Raw genomic sequence first — 9,410 nt, forward strand, 5'->3', positions numbered from 1 at the left:
CAAACTCATTCAATCACCACAGAAATCGTGTCACTCATTTCTACAAGTCATTAAAAGGCATAATGAAGCTATGGAAAGGATCAAAATAGAAAAAATAAGTTGAGAATACAAAATGACCATGAGGATCGTTATATCATCCACCCCTAAAACACACGTTCACCCTCAAATTAAAAAAAGAGATAAAAATACCTAAATTGTGGGAAAGTTGAGGATATCTACAACACATGATATCTGACTCGGTCCCCTAGGATCTTCCTCTATCGGATGATGCCTTCACTACACCTTCACATATGTTATATTCTTATACCGCAACTTTCGAATCTACCTTTCCAAAAAGGCTACTAGCTTCTCCTCAGATGCAGGATTCTAATCTAATTGCAATGAATCCCACTGAATCATATGACAACTATCAAAATAATATTTCTTCTGAATCAAAATATGGAACAACGGATGAACAACTAATAAATAAGAAGTGTAGCAAGCACTAATTTTCGACCAAGGAGATAATGAAAACCCTAGTCTCAAAACAAAAATAAGGGTAATAACTTGCTGGTAAGAGAAACGTCGAGGGGAGTGATGTACTCGGAGGAGAGAAAGGGGATAATGTAGTTGCTTTGTATAACCATGTATAAGCAATATATTTATAATGTGTAACAATACATAATAGATAGTTATACATTGTTTTATAATGTAGAAGCGTTTATTATAATTGATAACCTTGTTCGATGAAGAGAATCATAATCTATGAAAAAAGGTCCAAAATTTTCAAAAACTATGCAAAATTGAATAAAAATACCCTTTGTTAATAGTCTAGTCAAAAAATGTCTTTGTTTCGTCAATACTTTAGTTCAAAAATATCTATTTTTTAATAAACATATTTTTTCTTTTCTTTTTAAACACATTTTTCTCTTAATAAAAATATTGTAACCCATCATTAAATTATATATATATATATATATATATATATATATATATATATATATATATAAGATCATCTTAATCTATCATTAATTTTTATTTAGATAATGAAATAATTTCTTTTCCTAATAAAATAGGAAATATTTTTATTTCTGAATATTTTCGGAATAAAAGAAGGATAAGCATTTGCTAATATAATTATTGATTTTAAGTTAAGATACAATAATCATAATGTCATAAAGCATTAATTGCTTCAAATCAAAAAAAAATATTTATAATATCGTCGATGGAGTTATTATTGACCACTTTTTTTAAAATTAATCTTAAAATCAATGAATATATTAGCAAATATTTATCCTATTTCAATTCGGAAAATATTACAACAATAATAACAACATACCCAGTAGAATTCCACGAGTGGAGTTTGGAGAAGGTAGAGTGCCGCAGACTTTACCACTACCTCGTGGAGGTAGAGAGGCTGAATCTGAAAGACCCTTGACTCAAGCGTAGTGAATCCAAGTACAAAGTTTAAGAAAACAATGAGGAAAAATTATAGCAACTAACAAGAAAAAGCAGTACAAATTCTGCAAGAAAGGCATAAAATAGCAAAATAGTGCAACAATCAAAATACACTAATTAAACAACATATATTACAAGATAGTACGACGACAAACACAAAAACCCTAGGAAAGCAAGGCAACACTTCATTGCTTGCTAACCTTCTATCCTAATAGGCGGAACCCATTGGCGGCCCCCTAAAATTGGCACCAACTTTCACTTAGACACCTCAACTAAGCTTTGTTCATTTTAGACACCTCAAGTAAGATCCCGATGTGTCATTTTGACACTTTGTGCTGACTTGAAATATTGCGTGTGTTGCACCCATTTTGAGCGCGTGAAGAGCGTTCTTTAAAAAATATATTTTAAAAAAAATCTTGTTCTTCTTCTTCTCCATTTTCTGAACGTTTTCCTCCATAACTTTGGACCTTGATTTTGTAATCTCATTGTCATTGCCTAGATCTAGTTCTTGTTTTCCTTCCATTGTTAATTAGTAACTTATTTTTTAAAAGTAAAGAAGAAAAAATTATGTCTTTGTAAATAAAATTTTAAAATAGTTTCTTTTGATAGTATTTCTTGAGAAGACAATATGGGTGGGGAAGGAGTTGGGGTTGGAGAAGACGACCTGATAGGGCGGAGGGGGGGTTGGGGTTGGGCAGAATGCAGGTGGAGTCGTGGTGAAAACAACTAGGTGGGGTGGGTGAAGAAGACGATTAGGTGGGGTGGGTTTTTTCTTTTTTTCGAAAATCACTTTTTTTAGAAGATGAATTTCTTCTGTTTTTAATTATTATTTGGATTTAAAAATGTCATATGTCATCAAGTTAATGGCCACTTTTTTTTACTCAAAAGTCATTATTTCAAAATTATTTTTGATATATATGCCACGTGTCTTCATTTAATTGACTACTTTGACACATCATCGGCAAGTGTATTACACACACTTTAGATATTTGGGTGATTGTAAAAAAAAAGTATCAAAATGACACATCGGGACCTTACTTGAGGTGTCTAAAATGAACAAAGGTTAGTTAAGGTGTCTAAGTGAAAGTTGGTGCCAACTTTAGGGGGCACCGATGGGTTCTACCCTCCTATCTAAGGTCATATCCTGTGTTACCTGAAGTTGAGTCATGTTCTGTCTAATCACCTCTCCCATATATTTCTTCGGTCTACTCTCTTCTCGTACCTACTATAACCAACCTCTCGTACCTCCTTACTGAGGCGTCTGCGCATCTCCTCTTCACAAGTCCAAACCATCCCAATATAGCTTCCCTTATCTTGTCCACCACAGAGGTCACTCCCATCTTATTTTGAATCTCCTCATTCCTAATCTTATCGCTTTTTGTATGCCCACACATCTTCCTCAACTTCCTCATTTCTGCGATATGCATATTTTGAACATGGGAGTTCTTGACTTACTAGCACTCCACCTCATATAACAAAGTCATTCTAACCATCACTTTATAAAATTTACCTTTAAGTTTTGATGGTACTTTTTTGTCACACAGGATTCTGAATGCAAGCCTCCACTTCATCCATGCCACACCAATACGGTGTGTGACATCAACATTGATGTCTCCACTTTCCTTGATTATAGACTAAGGTACTTGAAACTATATATTTGGAGATAGCATGAGTGTCAAGCCCCACTTTCACACCTGCCTCTTGCATTAAATCACAGAATTTGCTTACTCTGTTTTGTCTTACTTAACATGAATACTTCCAGCTCCAAAGTTCGTCTCCACACATCCAATTTAGCATTAAGTCTATTGTGCCTCATCAATAAGTATTATGTCATCAGCAAATAACATACATCAAGGCATTTCATCCTGAATGGGCCGCGTCAATTCATCCATCACCAAGGCTAATAGAAACGGGCTAAGAGTTGACTCCTTGTGCAATTTCACCTCCACTGGAAAGTGCTCCGAGTCTCCTCCCACCATTCTCACCCGCATCTTAGCTCCATCATACATGTTCTTTATTGCCCTAATGTAAGTCATTGGTACCCCCTCTAGCCTTCAGGCTAGCTAGAGGACGCCCCTCAGGACTATGGACCAAACTATTAACATTAGGGTTTTTATCTTACTAAAGTATTGACAACATAAGTATTTTTGAACCAAACTATTAACATTAGAGTTTTTATCTTACTAAAGCATTGACAACATAAGTATTTTTGAACCAAACTATTAACGGAGTGCCTTATTATTTAATTTCACGCAATTTAATACATTTTCGATTGTAGATACTCATAGTGCGGAAAAGAATTACCTCCATTACTAATTTGTCCATTATTTTTCAATGGTATAGTAAATGTAGACTACCTGTATAAATAAATATGAGACGTTAGGATCATTTTACTTTGTATTTCTACAAAGATTCTTTTATTTATTTATTTATTTATTTATTTATTCTTACACAAAATAATATTTTTGAAATTTTAAGGTAAACTATGTTTTATCGTGAAGGCCTAAATTGTTTTGTTAATAATCTTTCAAGATTTTTTTTATTTGTTTCAACATTGTTTATGTTTCTCTTCTTCTTTTTTTTCAAAAAAAAAATGAATTTAATTCTTGTGTTCTTATGTGAAGTTGTGAACAGTGGAATCAATTTCGAGAATTCGAAAATTCCAATAATTTTTGTTTATGTTTGCTTTTTAGGATAATTTTAAAATGTTAACTAAAATATAAATAAATCAAAGGAGTAGTGATACATATAAGTACTTTAAATTTAATATTATTTAATATAACTATAGTATTTTTTGAAGAAATAGCAAGTAAAATGATCTTGCCCTCATAGTTGAGTAACGAACAAAATAGTAATGGACGGATTTTGTTATAGTGAGATGTATATTATTTCTCGGAAGCCGATAGGTCTATCACTATAACAAATCAAGAATTTTGAGGCAATAATATAATTATCGTTATATTATATTTAGCGATAATAATAAATATGGGTATCTATAACCAATGCATTTTCAGACTTTCATTAAGGGATTTCAAAAAATAAGTGCTTGAAATTTAAACTTGGTTGCTCAAAGTGAATTTTAAACTCCACAATCATCAAGCGAACCTCTAATCTATGTTCAAAAGGTTCAAAATTTCTTTATATACATAAAAGAATACCTAATATATACCATGTAATTTTTTTCCAACCGAGTTTGGGTGAATCCCTGAATACCCTCTAGATCCGCCCCTTTTTATAACCAATATTCTATATAAATTTCGTTAAAGATTTTAGTGACTCTGAATACAAGAGTTAACTCAATTACCGTTAAATATTTTTGCAGCAATAGCTGAAAGAAAAATACATTGTCACTAAATGTCTTTTTTGTTGCAGTATACATAATTTGTCACTTTGACTAACGTTTTTATATCCTAAGCTCCTTATGGCAGGGGAGGACCTAGAGGTAATCTAGGGGGTTCACCCAAACCCCCTCGATAAAAAATTACATTGCATATATAAGGTATTTTTAAGAATTTTTATGTCTATATATTAATTTTGAACCTCTTGAATAGAAGATTAGTGGTTGACTTAGTGTTGAGGTGTTCAAAACTAACTTTGAAGTTCCAAGTTCAAATCTTAAGCACTAAATTTTTTTTCGAACCCCCTTAATGGAAATCCTGGATCCGCCACTATCTTACGGGTCATTTGATACGCAAATAAATTATCTTGGAATTATAATTTCTAGAATAATTTGTTTCATCTGAGAGATGAGATAAAATAATTTCAAATTGAATGGGATATTTCATGATTATGTGTTTGATTGACGATATAATGAGATAAATTTATAATGTAAACCTATGCAATATATTTTTACTTCAGGCTTAATCATGAAATATTTCATCTTATCTCGTGTACCAAACGATCCCTTAGTATTCTATATAACTGATATATCGGCTCTATGGTCATGCAAATATAGTATCTTTACACGACATGAAAAAAAATGTAATGGTACAATAAAGGTGTTGTAACCCCTCGGAAGTTGAAAAGCTGATTTGGAAAGAAAATACATAAAAATTTATTTGTGTCAGTTTGTACGATCCTACCTATGGACAGTACAAAGGACCTATGGACCGTAGAAGGCAGTCGTGGGTGAAGGTCTTGAAAGTTGGAAAAAATGCTAAGCCACTTGTCACGCCCCAGGAGGGTACCCTAGACGTAACCGGCACCCGAAGGCCATCTCTGACCTCCGAGCGAACCACTTGGTACAGTCACTCACTCATTCAAGCACATTCTATCAGCAGAAAACTCAATTTAAGAAAGACTTCTCATATCATAAGGGCCGAAGGCCAAACATTTACAATCAAGACGATAATCAAAATAGGAATCCTTAAGATGACCGCTCGACCTCCTCACATCTCAGTCTATGAAGCCTCTATTCAAGTCTAAAAGGTGCCAATGACAAGCCCATGGCTACCGACAATCTAAATAAAGAAGAGGCAATCAAAATCTGTGCAAGAAGGCCCCAATATCCTCCGGGAACTAGGAGGACTCACCAACTGGCTGAAAGTGTAAGTGGATCTTCAACGGAGCGCCGGTTGATGATCTCTAGTACCTGTCTCTACATCATGAAATGATGCAGGCCAAATGGCATCAGTACATGGAATGTACGAGTATGTAAAATGGCCGAATACAACGAACATCAAGGAAGAATAAATCAACCAACTCGGGAGCTCAACTCAAAATAAATGACAACTCAATCAAATGTCCTAAGTCTAAACAAGGGTATGATTTAGACTGGACCAATCATATACGATTCAACTCAATCTGACTCAGAGTGCTATCAAAACTTACTTGGGAGTTTCTCTTAACCGACAACCAACACTTATGAGCCAGTGAAGGTACAACGAAACGACGTCGTTGCTACGCCCGTTCATACCTTGCCAGGGCATGAACGACGAACACTCATGGATCCAATCCAACCAGGTCCTATAATGTCAAGACAAAAGCTCTCGGGGAAGCATCCGACTTTAACGGTTCAATCCCCCCTACGTGTGGCAACACAGGTATTGAGTTCGAGTATGGACTATACTCTTGCTCAATTCGGTGCTCGATACTCCTCCCAAGACTCAATGCTCATAAAACTCCATCAACTCAACTCAATCAACTCATATCAACAAGTCTCATTACAACCTTGTCGACTCATCAACTCTATCACAATCAAATATCAATCTCAATGCTCAATCTCAATCATATCTTCAAGGAAGCTTTAAATGCACATATATAACATCACCTAGATATAAAATCAATCATTACCTCCATCCATTTGAGAAAAATCTTTATGACTCATCACATCTTCAAGACTTCAAATCGACATTCTTATAATAGGCAACATGCTTAAGAAGATAGTATACTCCATCAACTCTACATAATTAATAAGACCAACAAATATATTTATCAACTCATTTCTTCATCATCTCATACTCATATAAGGGCTCGTTTTAGGAACCTCTTAGCTCAACAACATTAACACATCAATAATTAAATAAGATGGGAACAATACTCATTCAAACATGTACCATACCAAGAAACTCCATTTTCATGGATATCTAATCTCAAAACAAGAATAGGGCACATGGGTGGACTCAACCCATGTTTTGGTTAGCCTTACATACCTTAGAGAAGACTTGAAGAAAACCTTGAGGTTGTGTCTTTAATGGAGGACTCTAATCTTGAAGCTTCTTGGACTCCTTTGTTGGAAATGGAGAAGAAGAGTAGAAAGAAGGGAGAGGAGCTCTTAGGGCTTTTTAGAGAGAGAGTGAGGGCTGCCAAATGAGTTCCCAAAAGGCCAAGGGCTACATATATATATAATTGGGTAAGTTCCCAAATTGCCCCTCCTCAAAATGTTCTGAAAATAAGCTAAAATGCCCTTGGCGTGATAGTGGCGCGTCGCGCCCTTACAGCGCCAAGGCCAATTTCGCCTAAAACCTGCACAACTTTTAGTGGCGCATCGCGCCAGGGACCAAACTACTGAGGCATGTTTCTGGCGCGATAGTGGCGCGTCGTGCCCTTACGGCGCCAGGGCCATTTCCCCAGCAATGGTAACCCAGGCCAAAATGAAATCCCTGTCGTGCTAGTTCGTCTTCGGACCGTCATATCTTTTGGCCCCGAACTCCAAAATCTACGTTCTTGGTGGCGTTGGAAAGAAGACTCGACGACCTTTAATTTGATAGGTCGTGGGCCACCCAGATTGACGTCTTTCAAACGATAGGGTCATTGAAAGTCGGCCCTTATGTGAACTCATCCTAGACTTAGCCACGACGGATCTTTTGGACTTAGCTCGGTCCTAGGGGTCCTCAATGATCCCACATCACCTCCAACGCCCTTAAACTCCTCAGGGACTCATCTTAACTCAAGCACGTACTTCGAAATAAATGCGATGGGCCCCACACGTGTACAAAGAAGGCCCGAATCTTAGGAAAAATTTTGAGGGGTGTTACACCACTGCTGGGGTACCTACGGACCGTATGAGGTCCTACGGCCTGTATGAGTAGTCATAGGGTGGGATACAAAGACAGTGTTTCAGGGATTGATTTTCACGAGAGGTCCTACGGAACATAGGAGGGAGTTATGGAATGTAGGTGGTCTCGTAGATGGAGATTTAGTGAGTTGGTAATTGGGAGTTGGCAGGACGAGAAGGTCTACGAACTGTAGATCCATGTATGGCCCGTAGGGTCGAGTCGTAAGATGAACTTCAGAGATGTGATTTTTGGCCCTAACTTCCATGAGCCCAGGGATGACCCGTAGGTAGGCCCGTAGGTCACCTCCGGCAGTTATTTTTCTGGGTCATTTGGCTCTTTTTCTATCCTTTTAATCTCTAAATTATGTCATTTCAGCCTATTCCTAAGACCTATAACTACGTTTACCCCTCAAATATCCTTCATACTACCTTTACCCTTCAAATATCCCTCATTCTCTCTTATTCACTCAAATTTCCTAAGGCACTCAAGAAATTCTCTCTCGAGGTCTTCTTCTTCAAGCAAGGTAGGGTTCAAGGATTCAAGTCTCCTCTTCAAGTTTCAAGGCTAGAATTCATTGAGGTATGTAAGAATTTCATCCATGGATCCTTTCCATCCATGGAGTCCCACAGAATCTTCAATTTTTCTTTATGATTTCTTCCAAAAATGTAGGGTTTTGATGATTATGCATTGGATTCAATCAATTATGATTTTATTCATTCTCAATGATCTTATTATGCATGTTTTGATCTTAATTGCATGTTTTCATGGATTTTTACATGAACACATGCATTATGCCTATTTTATGATTATGAACTATACTTTGAGATTTATGCATGTACCATGATTTAAGAAACTATGAGTTAAGGAGGCTTTTAAACAAAAAATAAATATGATTTTTATGAAACAAGATTGCTTCAAAGTGAAGTATTCTCATCACGAAGGATTTTCATGATTTTTATGAAAAGGCTTATCATGATTTAGATGCTTTAGATAAGTGTCTTTTATGAATATGTTATGATATCATGATATGTTGAAAGGAGTTATTCTATGATTTTACGAATGTTATGATGAATTTGGTATTACTAGATTTTTATCATTTTCAAAGCTTATGATATGTTTTATGCGATTTCATTGAGAGTTTACTTAGCACGGGGGGAACTTTGGGATGGAGGCTCTCCCGTTACTAGAAGCGAAGTTCTTTGTAGCAATCCCCTAGTCCCATAACTACGTACCTCCATAGGATGTCTCAATTGGACAAATCAGCTTATTGTCATGCTTATGTCAAATGGCTTGTTTAGTGTCTTTCAGGATCCTATTCGCCATGTCATGTTTAGGACTAGCTTGAGTCATGACATGTGTGTTTGGTACGGAGGGAAATATTTTCTAAAAAATATATTTTTGATCAAAATATACTGAAAATATTTTTTCCCTAGAAAAATGAGCTCTATTGAAAATAAAAAAATAACTTAGGAAAGT

Source organism: Solanum dulcamara, chromosome 6 (genome assembly GCF_947179165.1).
Source record: "Solanum dulcamara chromosome 6, daSolDulc1.2, whole genome shotgun sequence".
Taxonomy (NCBI): domain Eukaryota; kingdom Viridiplantae; phylum Streptophyta; class Magnoliopsida; order Solanales; family Solanaceae; genus Solanum; species Solanum dulcamara.